Raw genomic sequence first — 19,936 nt, 5'->3', positions numbered from 1 at the left:
TTCTAGATCTTTTGAGCTTACAAAACCAGAAGGGAAATCTGAATACAATCTTTCTTGCAATGTTTTGGTAGTTCTGGTTCTGCTCAGTGCTGGAAAGTATTGGTGGAAAAATGGTACAACATTTCAATATTTTGGACCTTAAACCTTTGGTTTAGGCATAACAACAGATGTATGCATTAGATGTATAGTACATGTACTCATTTTACCTAATTTGTTTGGCTCTCCACAGTCATATAATAAACGCTCTTCAAACTGCTCTGAAGATGTTTCTTGGATATCCCGCTCTAAATCTACTGTAAAAATGTAACAGCTAGCTTAAGGTCTATATCCAGCTCAACCTCAAAATGCAGTTTTATATATTATGATCCTTTCTAATCTGTGCTATTTTCCATCTTATTAAGGCTTATCAGGGTAAGTCTTGCTGATTTAGAACGTAGAAGGAAAGCTGAACTGGTTTATGATTGGATAGTACAATTTATGGGGTGGTTTATACTAAGGTAAAGGAAGAAGCATGACTTAAGGGAGTTCCGAGTCCTCTGCAGTCATTACACAGCCAGATTTGTCTCCTGAGGGCTGAACAAAGACGTGGAAAAAATACTCAGACTTGGTTTGTTGGCGTCTTAATGAGTACTTTTCAGGCCTGTTTAATCCATCTGGAGTAGGGCCTGTGCCTCTTTTTTTCAAGACTTTGTCTTGCTCCCATAGGATAGTATAAGGGATTCTGAGCTCTTAGCTTGAAAGAGAGAGCATAAATCAAATACATATGTACTAGTTCTGAAGGGCTGAGGTTAGACAGTGTTGCTTGATGCACAGTGCTCTGATTTTATGATGCTGTTGTTCATTGTCCTCATCTTACCAGGCATGGGGGAATCTTTCTGGAAATTATTTCACTGGGGGGGGGGGGCGGAAAATGTAATTTGACTGCTCTTCAGGATAAACTGCATTTACTTCTTTGCTCATTTTAACAAGAGCTGAGTAGATTTGGTGGTAGATACATCTAACTTGGAAAACTGTAGCAAAACACTACTGCTGCGTATAGTTCTTTTCTGTGTGAAAATTGTGTTTTAAGTCTGAATAATTTAGCTTATTTCACTTCTTTCTATGCCCACTATTTCTTTGAGTGCTGGAGGATTCTACATTTAATTTCTGATCTTCATAGTAACAGATTTTTTAATTTAATAATACTTTAGAGCTGCCTGTAATTACTTGGAAGATATGACTTCTTTTTTGTGTAAGTTATATGCCTGTAATTAAAAGAAGATCTGGAACATATATCTCCAGTTAATAATACTCATGATAATAGAAAACTTGTGTAGGTTTTAATAGGAAACAACTTCTTTATTTGCTTTTATTGAATCATACGTAAATTGACACAAAACTATTTCCCTTGAATTGCACAGTATGTCTTAAGGAGCAAATTTGATAAAAAGATAGTTTTAAACTTGCAGAGTAGACCCTGACTTGGGCACATCTGCAGAATGTCCCGTGAAGCTGTGCCCTGCCGTGGGATTTCTCCACAGAAACAGGATGCAGCAGCCAGAACCAGAAGCTGTGGTTTTGCACAAGTCAGAACCTGTAGCGCTGAAGAGTCACTTCTTGCTTAACTCAAACAGGCACCAAAGCTGCACGGGTATTTCAAATTCACACAGAGGTGGAATTTTAGCTGTTTGTTGCACTCTCCACAGCTAGGGAGAGGCTCTTGCTCCGGAAGTGCAGGGATAAGATGAGGAGGAACAAACAGGTTTAAGCTGAAAGAAGGGTGATTGAGATGAGATCTTAGGAAGGAAGATTTTGCTGTGTGGGTGGGGAGGCCCTGGCCCAGGTTGCCCAGAGCAGTGGTGGCTGCCCCATCCCTGGAGGGGTTCAAGGCCAGGTTGGATGGGGCTTGGAGCCCCTGATCCAGTGGGAGGTGTCCCTGCCCATGGCAGGGGGTGGAACTGGATGGGCTTTGAGGTCCCTTCCAACCCAAACCATTCTGTAATTCTATGATAGTTGAAGGCTAAGAGCAAAGCAGGTGGTTTAAATACCCTGTGGCACGAGGAGGTGTGAAGTAAGGATTTCAGTACTGAGTCTGCTATGACACCTGACAGTGCAAGAAGCAAAGGAGATTATGGTAGCTTCTTTTTTACTGTGGCACCACTCATTTTCTTGGCATGTGGTTTGGAAACACTCTTTTCTGCTTTTGAGCCTGTAGGACAGTCTGAAGAGAACAGGCTGATGGAAGTCGTTCTAAAGAATCAGCTGGTGAGGAAATTACTCACACCAATATCTTTCAATGAAACTGCAGTTCATTCAGTTGTCATTGCTCTTTTCATGCTTCCTTTGGGAAGTGATATGACTGCAGTTGTTACAGCACAATAATCTTAAAAATAACCGCAACTCTTGCACTTCTTGTTCTTCTGCCAGGTCTTCCTCAGTCTGATTGCCCAGCTTGTTTTTCATATCTTACATGAATAATTGTAATTCTGTGGTTGTTTCGTACCATAGAAGGACATAGTGGTCTGCAGTTTAAAAATGCAATTATTCTTCAAGCAACACTCTAGAAGTGACACCCCTTAGAAGAAAGCTCCTCAGTTCAGTAATGGTCTTGCATTCTTATACAAAATTTCACCTTACTGCACCCCAAATACTGACCTAACTCATTCAGTGTGATATTAAAAGATGAGATCAAAGGAAACTCGAGTGGGGGAAATATATTTATTTTTAGACTGGATTTGGCAGTCTTGTTTCCTTTCCTCTGCACTGTCCTCTGCCTTCTATCAGAGATCACATTAAATTTGAAACCTCTTGGAGACTCTTAAAAAAATCTGTTCTAATGCTATATTTTTTCTTAATTTTTAGTCTTAACTAACTCTAAATCTTTAACTTTGGACAGACCTTTTTCCACAGCACTCATGAAATAAAGCAAAGTATCTGTTTTTTAGCATTTGATTTTGTTTCTTTTGCAGTCAGGGTAGGACCAAGCAAGGGACTATATAAGAACATTGATCTCTTTTCTTCCACTTGGCTGAATAAGACCTCTGGTAATGTTTGCTTCTAAGACCTAATTCAGAAGTTCGAGGAAATCAAAAGTTTTTCCATTTACTTCAGAAAGCTTTGGATATGGCTTTTTTTTTGTGTGTGTGTGTGTATAGAAATACTAAAAATGGGAAAATGTCTGAATAGGAGGAGATTGTTTAATTAAAAAACGGCTTACAGAGATATTTATTCTTTAGCTCAGCAAAAGCACATTGAAAACAAAGTAACGAGCCGAGTGATCACAAATCTTGGGGTGGGCAAGGGACAAATCTAGCAGAACACTTTACATACAGTAAGCAAAAAGCAACATGGAGTAAGAATCATGATATCTTGAATTCTTGTAATGATGTAGAATGACTCAGGCTGTACAGGCTTCTTACTTTTTTTTTTTCTTGTGGGGGAAAGAGGGACAGAAATCACCCTACGACTGAAAAATGAAATCAAATAGCCAGTGCAATTCTGCTCGTCCTTTAATAAAGATGAGATAAATTTTAGTGGTTTTACTTTGTAACTAAACTTTATTGAAGCTAAATGTTTTAAATACCCTTATTTATTAATGCTATATTTTAAATCAGAGCAACTCTATGAATGACTTATTGTTAGGCACAAAAAGCAGGAAACCACCAGTGAACTAATAGCTCTCTGTAAAGGTGTTTTTAGCATATTCTCTGAACAGTTATCCTTTAACAATGTCTTTTTTTGCCCTTGCAGCCAAATGAGGAAGGCAGGGAAGGAGGAGTGGCTTGAATGTATCTATATCAGCTATAGTTTCATGTTGTCTTAAGTCAATCACTTCCTCTTTCTTCTTCCTTCCTACCCTGTTCCTGCTTAACTCCATTACAATAAAATAGTTATATAGGTTTATAGAAGGGTTTATATGATGGAGGGAACTGGATATTCAGGATATTCTGTCTGCCTCTACGTACTGTGCCTCAAGGGGGAAAAGCAGTCGTGGTTGGAGTTATAAAGCTTAAAATTACAGACGCATTATAAATCATAAAGAGGTGGGGGGAAAAGTCTAGAAGCTTAAAAGATGGTGTAGGTGAAGCTTAGCCATCTTGCTCTGAAATCATACTGCAGTGCTTCCATGATCAGCCTCTCCAAGGTTGAGATCCTGGAGTTCCCAAAGTTGCTCTTAATTGGATTTTATCTGATTAGTTACTTTTACTATTAGATCTTATTCTCCAAAAGTAGCAGTTAAGGATAGTAAAATTGATTAGTATTGGGAAAATTCATGGAAGGTTCATTAAATTGATTCTCTTTTGCACATTTGCAAACAATAAATCTGAATCTCCACGTCTTTAGAGATTTTCTGGTGCTCAATTTAATCTCTTTCTGAGGAAAAGATGGAGTTTCATTACCTGAACCCTGTGTATGAAAAATGCTACTGGCAAAACAATACATACTGATACCGGGATGTTCCACTGTCTTTTGTGCATTGTTTTTTAGTAGTAAAACTGTGGGAAAACAGCATTTAAAAAGCTTACATGACAAACCCCAAAGAAATAAAAATCCCTTGTTAAACAGTATTTGTATTGATTAGAGAATAGGTTATGTTACTAAAATAAACATCACCGAACGAGTTTTTGTTGGTAACTACCATTAAAATAAGATAATTAAGTAGGAAAGCTGGTTAGGAATCAGTCATTATTGCCTTTTAGCACAAGTGATTTTGTATTTAAGTCTCTTTGATTATGTTAACAAAGCTGAACACCTTTTATTATCTCAATTTTGGAAAAAATAAACCCAAACAATTGAGTTCGCACTGTTGTGATAGCTTGTACTCTATAGCCCCAATTCCTGTGGCATCTATTTAATGTCATCTAAAGAGCTGTCATTAACTGGAGGGGAGAAGTAGTTAATTAGGCTTACAAGTACAAAAGGAGTATTCCTAAAGAACTTATTTAGAAACTCGCCTTTAGCTGAAGGAGGGAGGTAGGGGGTTTCTTCCTTCAGGAGGAAGATGATGTGACAGTACACTTTAAGGGCTACAAATACTGATGGTGACAAATGGCTCTCTTAAGAAAACAAAGGATCAGAAGCCTTCAGAGTACTATTGTGACTCTACTGGCTCCAAGATTAATGATTCATTTTATAAATATTAGTATATATTTGCTAATTTATTTAAACGTTACTTGTCTTCTTACTATTAAAGTGTGTGAGAAACAAGGTGAAAGAAAACACTGCACAAATGCTATGTGAGTAATATTTTAATCTTTCAACACAGCAGGAATCGTATTAAGGGAATGCAAGTGTGTTGGGGTCTTGAGTTCTTGTATTATGGAGCTGCTGCAATTATTTTGTATGCCATGTATCTGATTCAAAGCCACAATAGTTCGAGTAGGGGATAAAAAGGAAAAATACTGCATTAAAAGTGGACGAGGACGCACACCTGAGACATTTGAGGTAAGAGTGGCAAGTAAAGATTAGTTGTAGAAGTCTAATGTAGATCATAGTTTCATCAGTCAGCTGTATTTAGAAAATGAACATTTTACAGATTATTTAATCAAACACCTTCAAAGACGAAAAGAGCTGAATTCTGTTATTAATGCAATGTTGACCTTTGAAACTTAGCTTGTCTGTTAAAGGTGCGATGGGCAATACTTGGATCCTTTGGGTTCTAGAAGCTAAATATTAGAGTTCAATGCGAGGGGTAGGTGTGCACAAATATTTCTGGGGCTGGGAAGGAAAAAGAGAGATGGTCAGCCTCCTCACCCAATTGGAGAAGGGATTATATCAATCTGTTTCTTATAGGAGTAGGAAATATCGAAATACATTAAGAGTCTAAATGCAGTTACTTGTAGAATGCTTCACCCTGCTATTGCTCTTAAACATGCCATGTCTGAAAGTCCAAACGCTCAGGCTCAGTGCTCGTTCAGGAGCATTTTTCTCATGAACTTAACTATCAATGTGATCAGCAGTTCAGCTGGAGTCAACAGCTTATTGTTGGCAGAAAGAAAAGGAAAAGGCTGTTGAGGGAGCAGTTTTATAAAAGTCTCTTACGTGTATCCTCTTGCAGTTAAGGCCACGTTGCTGCTACAACGCCGCCTTGAATAGAACTTGGTTTAAAAGAAATAAAGATTAAATGAAACGGTTTACTGTGAATCCACAGGTCCTGTGGCTTTTGTTAAAATATTGTTCTAGTGAGTGAATGGAACAACAAAGCAAAGTTCTTCAGGCTTCTTTTTCTGTTCGGTCTTTTTCGGAACATTATTTAATTTAATATTAGGCATTTAAAATAGACATCAGGTCTTTGCACCTGCTCAGCTGCACAGGAGTTCTCGGTCTCTCTCCCCACTGAATATCTCGCTGATCTTGTCATCACCTAAGTGTGGAAGCGAAGGCTTTAAAAGGCTTTTCGTTTGCTTTGTGACTTTGAGGAGGAGTTAACTGCCAAACATTCAAGAAAATGGTCCTACTTTGAAGGAAGAGAATAAAAGCACCCAGGAGGTCGTAGTGCTCTCTTCTTCAGAAAAACACAACAATAGGGGGCGGAGAGTAAACAAGACAGGCTTGATAGAGGAGACTTGAGTCATTGTTGTAGAATGGGTGATGCTCTTCCAACAAAAGGCATCAATAGGACCTAGCAGTCAGATCTGGGCTCAGACAGAACCGAAAAAAACCCTATATGAAAGCTAATGACATTATTGACAGACTTACCAACTGTATTTCGGAAGACGGCTTGGTGCGACAACAGCTGAGGTGACCAGTTGGTGCCTTTGTAATCCCTGAAGCTGTTGGTTTTATCCTCTTCCAAACTCTCTGGTGATTTGTGTTCGCTGAATTGTTTCTCTTTGCAATCTCTATTTCGCTATAGGGTTCTTTATTCAGAGGAGAAAATGAAGGAGTGGCAAAAGGAAACTGAACCATTTCCAAAGAAATTTATTGCAGATAGCAATTTAGGAGACTTATTATCCCAGTGTGAGGAAAATACAGTAGAATCCTAAGCAAGCCGACACAATACAAATGCAGCGAATATACTCCGTGATTGAATAGACAATATTCGGTTCAGGTTAATAAAGGCCCTAATTCTTTTTCCTGTAATAGAATGGATTAAGTAATTATGAAGTGCTAATTAGTATCCTGCTATTGAGAAAGATTAGAGAGAGAGATTAGTTCAAACTGGTAGAAATTCTGAAGTTATTGGGTGATGGGGAATGGCGTAACTAAGCTATGGGCAGCAGCCTCAGTGGCAAAAAGGGTAAAAATGCTTGTAACAATTTCCTATGCAAGTCTTTTTACAAAAAAAAAAAAAAAAAAAAAAAAAAAGGCAGATAAAGTGATGAGTTGGTGGAGTGGGAGTGGGGCAGTTTTAAGTTTTCAATATATTGTTTTTTAAGAATGTAGCAAACAAACTAGAAAAGCAGTTTCAGCATTGTCAGTGCTATTAACACTGTTTTCTTGATTGCAGCAGTTTTAATGTATGCTGTTTTCTTATGGATTTCTCCTTGTCTCCCCACTAAATGCTTTTCTGAAATGCAAAGAAGCTCTTGTAAATGGAGTCAACAGAGCTGGTCAAACCCAGTGAAAACAGCAATTTTGAACATTCTGACTAGCTATGAAAATCAATAACGCTTCAGACGCTGCATTTAGATATATGCTCATATCTGTTATGTCTCAGCTTTTGACTCAATAGGAGGTATTTGTGCTGTGGAAATGCAAGTCATGCAGTAAACTCTGGTGTCTTGAAATGAATTGTACTTGTCAGCCAGCTTTGACAGTCTAACCTTTGCTCTGGCCATCATTGCAGGAACAGTAATTTTAATTTAAGAAGGTAAAGTAATAAGTTGTGCATCAATTTATTCTTAAAACACACGTTTTAAATTGCAATCGACACAACTGCAATTATGAGCTTATATGGCAAGCACCATTTGCCTGACCAGTAGCGCACACACCAGAATGCTTTTCCTGCTGAGTTAACAGTATTAAACTTTGCCTGCTGACTCATGGTGAATTAACAGAGCAAGTAATAAAAATACTCCTTGCTGTTACTGAAGTTCAAAACATGTCCACCACATACAAATTGCATAACAATTGTTTGGAGTATTCAGCCTGTTAAGGGATAGGTTCTTAATCAAACTATAAAGGGAAGACTAGAAGGAGCTGTGCAACATCCAAATGTCCTGAAGGCCATCATAGATTACCTTTCATAGAATCATTGAATTGTTTGGTTGGAAAAGACCTCTGCAATCATTGAGTCCAACCATACCTGCCCACTGCTCAACCAGATCCCTGATCACCTCATCTACCCATCTTTTAAATACCTCTAGGGATGGGGAGTCCACCACCTTCTGGGAAGCCTCTGCCAGTGCTGGAGAACCCTTTAAGTGAAGTAATTTTTCTTAACATGTAATCTGAATGTCCCCTGGTGTAACTTGAGGCCGCTTCCTCTCATTCTCGTTCTCTCACTTGTTACTTGGGAGAAAAGTCCAACCCCTACCTCAGTACAACCTCCTTTCAAGTGTTTATAGATAGTGATAAGGTCTCCCCTCAGCCTCCTTTTCTCCACTCTAAACACCCACTTTCCCTCAGCTACTCCTCATAAGACTTGTTCTCCAGCCTCTTTGCTAGCTTCATTGCCCTTCCTTGCACACATTCCAGGCCCTCAAAGTCCTTGTAGTGAGGGCCCAAGCTGAAAACAGGATTCAAGATGTGGCCTCACCAGTGCCGAGTACAGGGGAAGGATGACTTCCCTGGCTGGGGTCTCTTTTGTGTAATTCAGTGCAAGTGTAACAGTGACTGTGTTAATTAAAGAGAAGTAATGACAGAAGTAGTCTCTCCCATGTCCAGTCTGGGTAGAAAGCGAGTGCTCACAACAGATTCATCAGTACCAGACTAAATAGGATAAAAGTGCAGCATGTGGCACAGTGCTCTGATTATTACCACAGTAATAACATATGAGATAGTTCCTATAAATAGCTTGTTCTGGTTTTGCAAGTTACACACAAAGGGTCTTGTTTCTTATATAATTGTGGAATCACAGTAGGTGTTTGCAAGATGCTGTGTATTGCTTGACACGTTATTATTACCAGGCAGCTACCCTTCCCTGGAGGGAGAGGGGACAACTGATGTATGAGTGGGACATGGTGGAACTAGAGTAAAGTAGAGCTTAGAAAATTCAGGTCTGGAGGAGGAATTTCTTGGGCTTTTGCTTTCAGCAGCATTTGCTTCATAGGAGATACTTAATTGGCTATTTTCCACCTCTTTGCCCCAGCTCAGCCTTGGCACCAGCTGTCCTCTGTGCAATTTTGGTGTCTTACCCTGCTATCAGATTTACCTTCTTACCTCAGGAGGTGTCTAGTAAGCAAAGAAAAATATCTTCATCACTGGGTTCCACAGCTCCTTTACTGCAACTGGGCATGCACGTGATTACTGCTTTAAACTCTTTCTTGTCACTTAGCCTGACTAATAGCACAAAAACATGGGCATTTACTGCTACCTGAGGGGTGCCACCTACAAATCTAATTTCAGGCTTCTGGTGAACAATGGGCATAAGAGCTGCTACTGTTCCTCCAGGGATTTCACCATAGTGCTCTAAAGGCTATATCCATGTAACTGTTTTCTTAAACTTTGTTTTTCGACTGACCTTTTTCAGTCTGTCGATGGCCTGGAGAGTATAGAATAGATACATTAGCAACACAGAAGGCAAACTGGAGAAACACAGCCTAATGTCACATAAAACTGATAAGGTAGACAAAAAGTGTATGCTCTAATTCAGTTCAATATAAAAAATAATAGATAAGCTTAATCCTTTCTCTGTCTAGAAAAAAAAAATCTATTCTTACAATCAGTTATGTTAACTACTTCCCAGAGTCACTTAGTACCATCCAAAAACCTTGCAAACCTTTCCTAAATTGAGCTATTGAAATGCACTTTTAGATAGACTTCCAGTAATGGATTTGCATTTGCACCTCCTATCCATTCAAGAAAAGTTATTGAGCCCTTCTGTGCTTCTTTACAAATTCATTAAAATAGTGTCCATAGCAAGTGTTTTCCAGTGTTAATTCTGTATTTTATGTGAATATATTTTTATAATCTCATTAAAAAGGACTCTTTATGTGAATGTTACTCTTTTTGGATGAGATTTTCACATCTTCTCCTTGAAAACAGCAAGGAGGAAAATGAATTCCATATTTTGGTGCATCCAACTCGGTTCTTTTCCTTACAATAACATGCCTGTTAAGCAAATGAGGAAAACGTGCACCAAATCCTGGAGTTCAGCATGTGAGGTGGGGTTCTGTATGTGACACAAATGTTGGCAAATTTACTGTTGTTGCTGCACTGCTGCAAAATTAAGCATCTAATATTCATTGAGTTTTCATGTAATGATGACTTCAATAGTAATTTACTAACTATAATTAAAATACTTGCCGGCTAATCTTTGGACATTATCCCTTTAATTATAAAAGGCATCTGCTACATTAATAGCCCTGGAGACTGCCTTATTTGCTCTAAAATGTAGGTGCGTGTACAATTAAACTTTCGCCGTGTTTCGCTGTGTTCTGGGTAGGATCAGTGACCATTATGCATTACAAGGCTTACAGAGCTGTGATAATGAAGCAAATTTGTGCTGAAAGCCTGTACTTCAAGGGAGCATTAAAGCTCATTAATTTCATTAGCTGAGTGTATCTTTTTCAACATAATTTTAAAGAAGTCTTGAAACGTGGTGGCAAGTACTGTGGCACTGCAGAATGGACCAATTTGTTTAATAACTTGTGACTTCACAGCAAATAAACATTTTCACATGGTTAGTCTAATAGTGTGCTAAAACAGGATTTTCTTTCAAAGTTTAGCATTTTCGCTTCTGCATTTTTCTTCACTGCATTTGGTGGTGACACACTATACTCCACATCATTAGGAACTAGCAGAGTCTCAAGAAATTACATTGCTTGGTACAGAACAAGTGAAGCTAGAGGTTACGCAGAACAGGTTTAAGCCATGAGCAAAGTAAGTTGTCATCTAGGATGGGAGGATAAATCAGTTTGATGCCTGAGGAGGCTGGATATGACTGCTTCCAGCTCAGCTGTTTTCCTGCTCTTGTGACTCCTTCAAGCTTCAATTGTTCCCTTTACCACAGTTATGAATTGGAAAATTCCATTCTTTTGGAATTGCTGCCCTGGTTGTACATGTATGTTCTAAGCTCTCTTATTTCCTAAATGAAGAGAAGGCCGTAGCTCTTTATCCATCTCTTTCTATTTTTTTTTTCCTGGTATCTGGAAAGGTTGCAGAGTGTGGAGGAGAAAAGAATGAAAAGTTCTTTCTCTTGCAGAGAGAGTTTTGGGAGTCAGGGGAGACTTGGAGGTGCATGATTATAGGACAGAAGGCAGAGTGAAGAGGTCTGAGGAGATCAGAGAGGGGAGAGGGGCAGTTGAGAGAGGAATGAAGTAGACTGAGCAAAGATGGCCTTCAGTTGGCTCTGTCTCAATTCCATGTGCGGTGGTACAAAGAGGACCCAAAGTTCCTGGAGTCAGAAGGATGCTTCCTTCCACTTGCTTAGGGTGGGCAGAGGACAAGCCATTCACTCCTGTTTGGGCCAGCTTTGAGTATCATCCTGGTGATTATTTTGAGAGACTTTCTACTAGGCAACTAAACATAAAACAAACTTCCCTTCCTTGAATGAGCTCATTTCCATAATGATATAATAGAAATGTTGGTTTGTGTTTGAGGCCCCTGTGTTCCATTTGATATGGTTGCCTCTGTCCACCTACCAGATGGTAATGTGAGGTACAGTAGCTGAGGCCTCTCAAAAGCTGTCTCCGTATTTAGGTGGGTGTCTCTTAGGCTTTAGTTCTTTTCAGGCGTTCCATGGCAGTGATTGAAGATAGGTCTCTAAAAGATGAGTTATCTACTCTGAAAGCACCTGCAGTTCAGGGTCCAGACCCATACTCTGTTTTCTCCAACACTTGCTTCAGCATCCCATTGAAGCTAGTATTGTTGTTAAGAAGGTAGAGAAGGAAGTCAGAATTTAACTTAAGTCAGTCTTGGAGACTATACAAGCTCAGCCATTTAAGCTTTTCTATTACTCTACCATTACTACCAAAAAAAAATCCTGTTTTTCTGACATAGCTTGCTATTGGAAATATTGAGTGCTTGTTAGTAATGACTGAAAATACTCAAATATCCCTTCTTTGCCAATGTGGTATTTATAAATACTTTTCCCTGACTCTTCTTCTCTTCTTTAATGCAAGTCAAATTTAAATGTTATCAGATTTAAAGAATCTCCATAACCCAGCTATGTAGTGCTACATATTATTAGAAATTGCTGTGTTTATATTTATCATATCTTAATTGCCTTTTATCTACACTAAGAGCTAAAAAACAAAGAAACCCTACCTGCTGAAGTCACAGCAGATTAATCTGAAAGCAACACCACCTTATAATGACAGCATAATCCAAAGAATCAATGTTTTGCTGTTAGTTGAAGAACTCTATTGTATCACCTCAATCAGTCACTAAAACGTGCATCCTACAAATAAACATAAATTTATGTTTAGAAAAGTCCCATATTTGTTTCTGTATTTAAGGAAGTAATTTTAATAAAGATTTTATCATAATACATGATAAAATTGGTTTACAAAATATTAATTTTGAGCCTCATTCCATAGCTCTTGTTCATCAGGAGAGAGAAACTCCTTCACAGTCTGTATTCTAGGTTGCTTTCTAAAAGATCGTTTTCCCTGCTAGATCAGTGCTTTGGTACTGGATATATCCAGGTGTGTCCTTTTCCTTTTTGCACAATCATTATTCTTTTTTTAACAGGCACAAGACATAATAAGGAATTTGGGGGAAGCCTGAACACTACAACTGTTTCTAAAGCAGGATAAATTTTAGACTGTAATTAGGAAAAATAAGTTTAAAGCTAAAGTTAAAAAGCTTTAAAGTTAAACTCATAAATAACTTTCCTTTCAAATAATGGCAATACATTTTTCTCATGTAAAAATGTAAAACTGTGATTTCTTCTATCCCAAGAGAACAACTGGAAAAGTTAAGACAATGAAATGGCAACATATATTACTTTCCTCAGAGCTAGTTGCTCCCAAGCTCTCTGCATTCTACACACAGCGCAGCATCGGTTGCAGAAAGGGCAGAGGTCTCGACACATGTAAGAAGCAGCAAAAATTGCTATCAGTGGTGAAACACTTCATACAAAACTGGAATGATAACTGCTGGTGTTTACTTAGAAGACTGTTCTGAGATTTTGTGTCCTTCCCAAATTGCTGTGATGTGACAGGAAGTATTTGGTCTAAATCTTGTTCCTGGATGAGAAAGATGTGCATTTCAATACCTTTTTGTTTAAATAAAATGTTTACCTTTTTTTTTTTTTTGTTGAGGTGTTGTTTTGTTTTGTTGCCTCTTCTTCCCCCAAAAGCCAAAGTTTCCTGATCTGTCTGCTCTAAGTAAAAACGTAGCATCTTCTGACCTACACAACCAAGAGGAATCCTCAAATTGAAAGCCATTGTTGTTAATTAGTATCACAGTGCCTTAAAGAAGAGTTGTTGAGTCTTTAATCATGTGAAGCTGATTTTATTTTAATGTCCCTGCAGACTGCTTTCTCTACAAAGTTTCATAATGTTAATGATAGTGAAGTCATTTGCAACTGCTGAGATTCAACTTTGGTTAAGACAAACAAAAAGGAAAATTGAGCTAGAAAATAGTGATCCGCTACTTGTTTAGCAGTTGGTTTTATTAATGTAGATTAGTTGAAGGGTATCTGTGAGGTGTTCTGTTATAGTAATTTTGGTTGTTCACCTAAAATTAAATCAGTTCCCTAAATTTTCTGACACAGACCGTATTTCACTGTGGTGAATTCAAGGGCCAGGTTCCCTGCTCCGAGTTAACTCTATTTGACCTCACTGGATTTGGAAATTTTTTAGTAATGCCGCTCCCAAAGTGACTTTCGGATCTCGTCATTTTTAAAAGGAATATGCATCAAAGTTGTGATCTTTTTTGAATAGGAACCCATTTGGCAGAAGAGATCATCCTGTGCCATCTACCCCCTCCCAGTTTTTTAACTCTGTTTTTGCAAGAGTGTAATACTGCTCCCACTACAATGTGGCCAGGTCCAGAATTTTTGTTATTCATAGAAGCAACCTTGCCAATACTTAACTGTGATAGGAGACCAAATAGCAGCCGCTGAATAATCTTAATGCAAGGGATTAATAACATCTCTACCCATGATTATACTGTTTCTCCTACAATGCTGAAATTAGAATCGTAGCTGTGTGGTATCTTGCTAACTTGCCAATTGTTTTATTTTTAATGGTGTGTTATTTATTAGGTTTTCCTCTTGATCTTTTCAATATTATCTATTAAAAAAAACCTTATATGCCCTTCTTTTCAAGACTGAGATAGAAGTGGACAGGTTCAGTCTATTAATGCTTAACAATTGCATACTACTTCCAGTTTGTGACACGTATGTTTATTAAATGACTTGCATTATATACTGACAATTACTTATTACTTTCTGACTATCTCACTTGCTGTCTCTGCCATGAAGTCCAGCTTGCTGATGCTCATCCTAGCTTCATAAGGCTATATTTTTGGTTTCAGCCATGGTCTAACCTGAGATAACAGATGAAGCAGTGATACTTGTGTAAAAAGTGAAAGGGCTCGTAATAGTCTTAAATTTTTGGCTTTTTCTGGTATATGACTGTTCTGTGATACTGATCTTACTTTTCAGTGTAATGAAAAATGATTCCAGAGCGTTTTGGCTTTATAAATATCAGTCATGTAGTAGAAATTTTCACACCAGACCGACTTAGCTGAAGAGTCATTAGTTGCTTCAAAAAAGTAAGAGACAATTTTCCTTTCATTAGCAAAGTTAAGTCATGAAGGGAGTGCAGCAGCGCGGTGTCAGCTTTGGCTCTGCTCTACTCTTCTTATTGCTGCTCGGAGCAGCTGACCTCCCTGAGCTGGGGAGAGGGAGAAGTCTCCAAAGAAAGGCAGGAACGTAGCAAAGGAAAGATCAATGACTCTTTATCATTCACTGAGCTCTTCCAGGATGGAACAGTTATACTTGCATATATAAAGACTTGGGAAGCGTTAAGTACTTTGTAGTTCAACAGTAACTCAATTCTTAGAAATACTTATTTAAAAAAATAATAATACCACCTACTCAGAGGCAGCTTTATAGTCGTCCTTCTTTTCACTCCCAATTTAAGAAGTCAAAAAAACAACAAAAGGACAGTTTTTCAAGGGCATTATTAGATGAATACCAAGTCACTTAGTGTTTTCCTCTAAATGTCACTAGAAGTCAAGGCAGATTATATTGATGATAATTTCGCCAATTAACCAAGACTTCAATATTTTAGTAGTTTTCCCAATAAGCAGTAGTAAGCATATCAGGATTTGAAACCTGATGCTTTCTGTTAAGGTTCTGTGCAGTTTTTTCTTCTAAACTAAGAAACAGAGAGATAAGCAAGAAAGTGAATTGGAGCTAATCCTCAGAGTATTAATGGGTATATATCCAATAGCTTGTACGACCCTTCCTTTGGCATAAATTTATTACAGAATTGGACATTGACCCCATTGTCAGAATGCCCCATAGGGCCAAGACACTGGAACCTGTGCTCCTATTAGTACATTTGAGCACTTCCCTTCAATTTGGTGTGATCTGTGCTGGAGTAAGGAATTCATGGTATGGCCTGATCATCAAAGGGCTGACCTGAGAAAATGTGCATCTGAGGAAACATCTTTTTGTTTTGTTCAGGGGTCTTTTTGTTTTGTTTACCCTGCATATGTCTTCATGACAATCCAGAGACAATACTGTATTATTTTGAATTAGCCACCTGATCTGATCATTTTTTTTTTTCTTCCAAAAGTCCAGAAAGGCATCTAAGATCATTTGCGCTCAAATATTCTGAGTTATATAAATATTTGATGACATGAAATCCTGTGGGCACTGCAATAATTATACAAATTGTAATGCTAATCCTCAGTATCAATAATGCCTTTGGAGAAAATAGCATTATTATATACTTCACTCCTAGAGAATAATAACAATATGAACGCAGCACTGACACTTGGCAGAACTCCTTCCTCAGCCTGTGTTCACTTGGCAATTGGAATTGCAAAGAAGCACAGAAAGCAGCACACATTTCTGGCTGCAGTTCTGCTTCCAGAGTGGCAGAAAGAATTTGGCATTTAATGATATGCAAAGTGTTGTTCCTATTTGATTGTAGTACACTATACATGCCTTGGAGCATGACTTAAAGTAATTTAACAACTGGAATAACAGGCATTAGGGAAGAAACTAATTTCATATGAAGGCAGATCACAGGCACTAGGCTTGTTCATAAAAATGTTGCCTTGTCATGCTATGTGAAGTTGGAGATCAAGCTAGCAAGGTGATGATGTGGGGGCAACATCACCTCGTTCAGACTGGATGAGAGCCACTTGACAAAATAAGCTAATTAGTGAAATGTAAACTTTGCATCAAACCTGCTTTACAGACTCATGTCAAAGATGAATCATTGAACGGTTTGGGTTGGAAGGGACCTTAAAGATCATCCAGTTCCAACCCCCTGCCACAGGCAGGGACACCTCCCACTGGATCATGTTACTCAAGCCCCATCCAACCTGGCCTTGAACACCTCCAGGGATGGAGCAGCCACCACAGCTCTGGGCAACCTTGGCCACTGCATCACCAACCTCACATGAAGACATTTCTTCCTAAAATCTCATCTCAGTCTCCCCTCTTTCAGCTTAAAACCATTCCCCCTTGTCCTATGTCTGCACTCCCTGATCAAGAGCCCCTGCGCAGCTTTCCTGGAGCCCCTTTCAGTACTGGAAGCTGCTCTAAGATCTCCTCAGAGCCTTCTTTTCTCCTGGCAGAACAACCCCAACTCTCTCAGCCTGTCCTTGTGCTCCAGCCCTTGGATCACCTCCATTGCTTCCTCTCAGCCTGTTCCAACAGATCTTGTGCTGATGACTTCAGAACCGAATGCAGGGCTCCAGGTAGAGGTCTCACAAGAGCAGAGTAGTGGGGCAGAATCACCTCCCTTGCATTACTGGTTACATTTCTTCTGAATGAAATGGTTATTTATTTTTACCTTAACATTTCTCCAAGGACCAGTTTGGATTCTTGCATGCTGGTCCTGCACTAGTCCCTGCCTACCCATCACTGCCTGCTTCCTCAATTTTATTAACTTGGAGAAGGAAATGTATCAGCTGAAGTGAAAAGTGGTTTTGGTTTTGCAGTCCACTGTCTTCTCAGTTGTTTTGCTGGTAAATTTGTTAAATGGAATAATTGTCAATAACTGTTGTTCACATGTACTAGAAACAGCTGAAGCTGCTAGCATGTTCGAGTAGTTCACAGTGAATCTGGAAGGAAAAGAGAGGAAAAAGTGGTAGCAGCTTCTATTACTATCTCTCAATTTATGTCATTCCCCATGCCAGAGCGGGATCTGGAGAGCTGAAGGCTTACAATTCACGTTCTATTTCTCCATAGCTGAATGGAGCACAGAGGCTGGAGGAGAGCTGGATTTTAGAACAGTCATATTATTTCCTTTCCAGTCTTCCTCACACTTGTTTGACTTATTTTTATGCCAGTAAAGGATGAGGAGAAAATTGGAGTTGGTATGATGTGTTGTAGGAGAGCTTGGATAGAGACTGTGGGGTGGAAAGTCTTAAAGTGCTGTTGTCACCACTGGGGTTAAGGATTCTGTATTTAGGTGGCTACCTAACTGAATGAAATTGGGGGGGGTGGGGGGTGGGGGTGACACCTTCAGCACTAATTAAGGCAGAACCCCAGTTTCCCCTTTAGATAGCATAAGTAACTCCCTGTTCTTAATCTTTCCTATTCCACAGGATTGTTATAGGAACTTGGAGATTTTTGAAGTATAACTTTGAGGTTAAAGTTATTTTTAAAATAGAAATTATTTGCAGTTCTTTAGCAGCTTTCATCCAAGAAATTAAAGTGCTATACCAAGCACAATAATGTAAACCACATAACACAGTTGTGAAATAACAAAGGGATATAACTATTTCCCCTCTTGCTGTGAGAACAATGGTGTGGCAAAAATTGCAAAGCCAAACCTTCTGAGGAAAGACAACCCAAGCTTTTTTCCCTGTGTATATTTTCAATTCTTTCTCTGTATTCATTTATTTTATGATGTAGCTCTAAATGATTATATAAAAATACTTCCTGTGAGATGCACATGTACCCTTACAGAGTCCATAGAATAACCAATAGGTTAGAAATAATTTGGTAGATATAATTTTGGGAAAAATAATTGGTAGGTAGAAATTTGGAAAACTCAGTATAATCCAGCTTTTAATCAGTGGATTTCATGATTCTTTGTTATATTACATGTTTAAACATGCAGTATAAATGCACTGTAAACATATGTATAAACATGTTTAAAATGCAGTATAAACAAATACGCAGTATAAACATTGTATAGTGGCAACTATAATAAGATTATTTTATTCTGCACAGGAAAAAAGCTTACCAAGTGTCAATTGAATACTCCATTTAAACTGAAATTTAGGAACTTGCATTCCATTTCCATGTCCCATAACGGCTACCATTTATCTCTTACTGTGGTGATTTTACATTAGGATGTCTTGCTTAAAAAGCACCCCGGATTTTTAAATCAAGTAAAAACCAGAGAATTAAGGCCAAAAGAGGTATCTTTTTGCAATTTCTTTGTTACTTTTCAGACTCCGACATGTCTGACAATGCGATCTGCCAAATGTAATAAGAGATGGGTGTTATATCCTACTCTAGATTTTGTTACGGTTGCCATGTTTGGTAAATATTAATTAAGTTCTATTTGACACCTCTCCTGAAACATTAGAATTCAATGGCATAATGAAATTCACAGTAGAAAATGCCAATGGTCCTTTGGGACCTGTTTATCATCTTCCCTTCAGTTAAATAAAAAGGATTATTCAGTCAATGTTTTAGGTGAAATTATAGATTAGCATTGTACTTATTCATGCTTAAAATTGAGTTCCATTTCAGCTGTGGTGGCCCATAAATCTGATATTTTAGGAGCTTTTATCCACGTTAGTTCTTGAAGTTCTTTGTATATCAGTAAGGAATCCTTTTTCTGTATTTTAGCAACTAATGTTTGATCAAAGGAATATAAAAACCTAAACATCAAAGGTGCTTCTTAAGGGTTTACAAACCTCTGCTTTCTTCTGTATCACAGAATGCAGGTGCTAGTTTTAAGGATGCTGTATTTTATCTCTAGGGGGAAAAAGAATTTTCAGTCACTTAAACAATATCAGATCTACTGGTAATTTTCATCCTTGTACGTTATATTAGCTTTGCCATTGCTTCAGCAGAGCCATCTGGACAATAGGCTGCAATAAAGAGTGCATTGAATATGATTATAGTAATTCAGACAAAAAAAAGCGTTATTTCACCAAAAATTAACATCGTTAAAAATTCTCGTATGACTTCCAATTACTGAAAAAAAGCAGCAGAATTGACTAGACTAAAAGCATATTGAAACAAGTGCAGTAGAGGAATCTATGAAAAGCAGAAAATTAACAAAGAATTGTTATAAACATCAGTGGTTTAATGCTGGTCATCTCCCCTGTTGCTGTCAGTAACTGAACACAGTAGTTTTTGTAGCGAAATCTTGCAGGATATTTCATATTTTGTTTAACTTGGCTTTCAGGATTTTTATATTCATTACTGATTCTTTGTTCAGGGACTTTTCCATTATGGGAAAATCAGAACATACACAAATACCAGCACATTTATCAAAATTGTAGACCTGAAGGAGCACAGCGACAGTGTGTTTGTGTATGATCTTTGATGGGGGGAAGCAGTGGGAGCCTCAAGCCTGATGTTGTCCTACTAATGCAAAAGCTAAGTGCTTGCCAGGAGAAAGCAGCCTGTCTAAATTTTCAGGTTGTTTGTGTGGTATATACATGCTCTCTCTATCATTGGAACCTCCAGTGG

Source organism: Phaenicophaeus curvirostris, chromosome 14 (assembly GCF_032191515.1).
Source record: "Phaenicophaeus curvirostris isolate KB17595 chromosome 14, BPBGC_Pcur_1.0, whole genome shotgun sequence".
In the NCBI taxonomy this organism is placed as follows: Eukaryota; Metazoa; Chordata; class Aves; order Cuculiformes; family Cuculidae; genus Phaenicophaeus; species Phaenicophaeus curvirostris.
The sequence above is the reverse complement of the archived record's forward strand: the minus strand, read 5'-3'. Positions refer to the sequence as shown.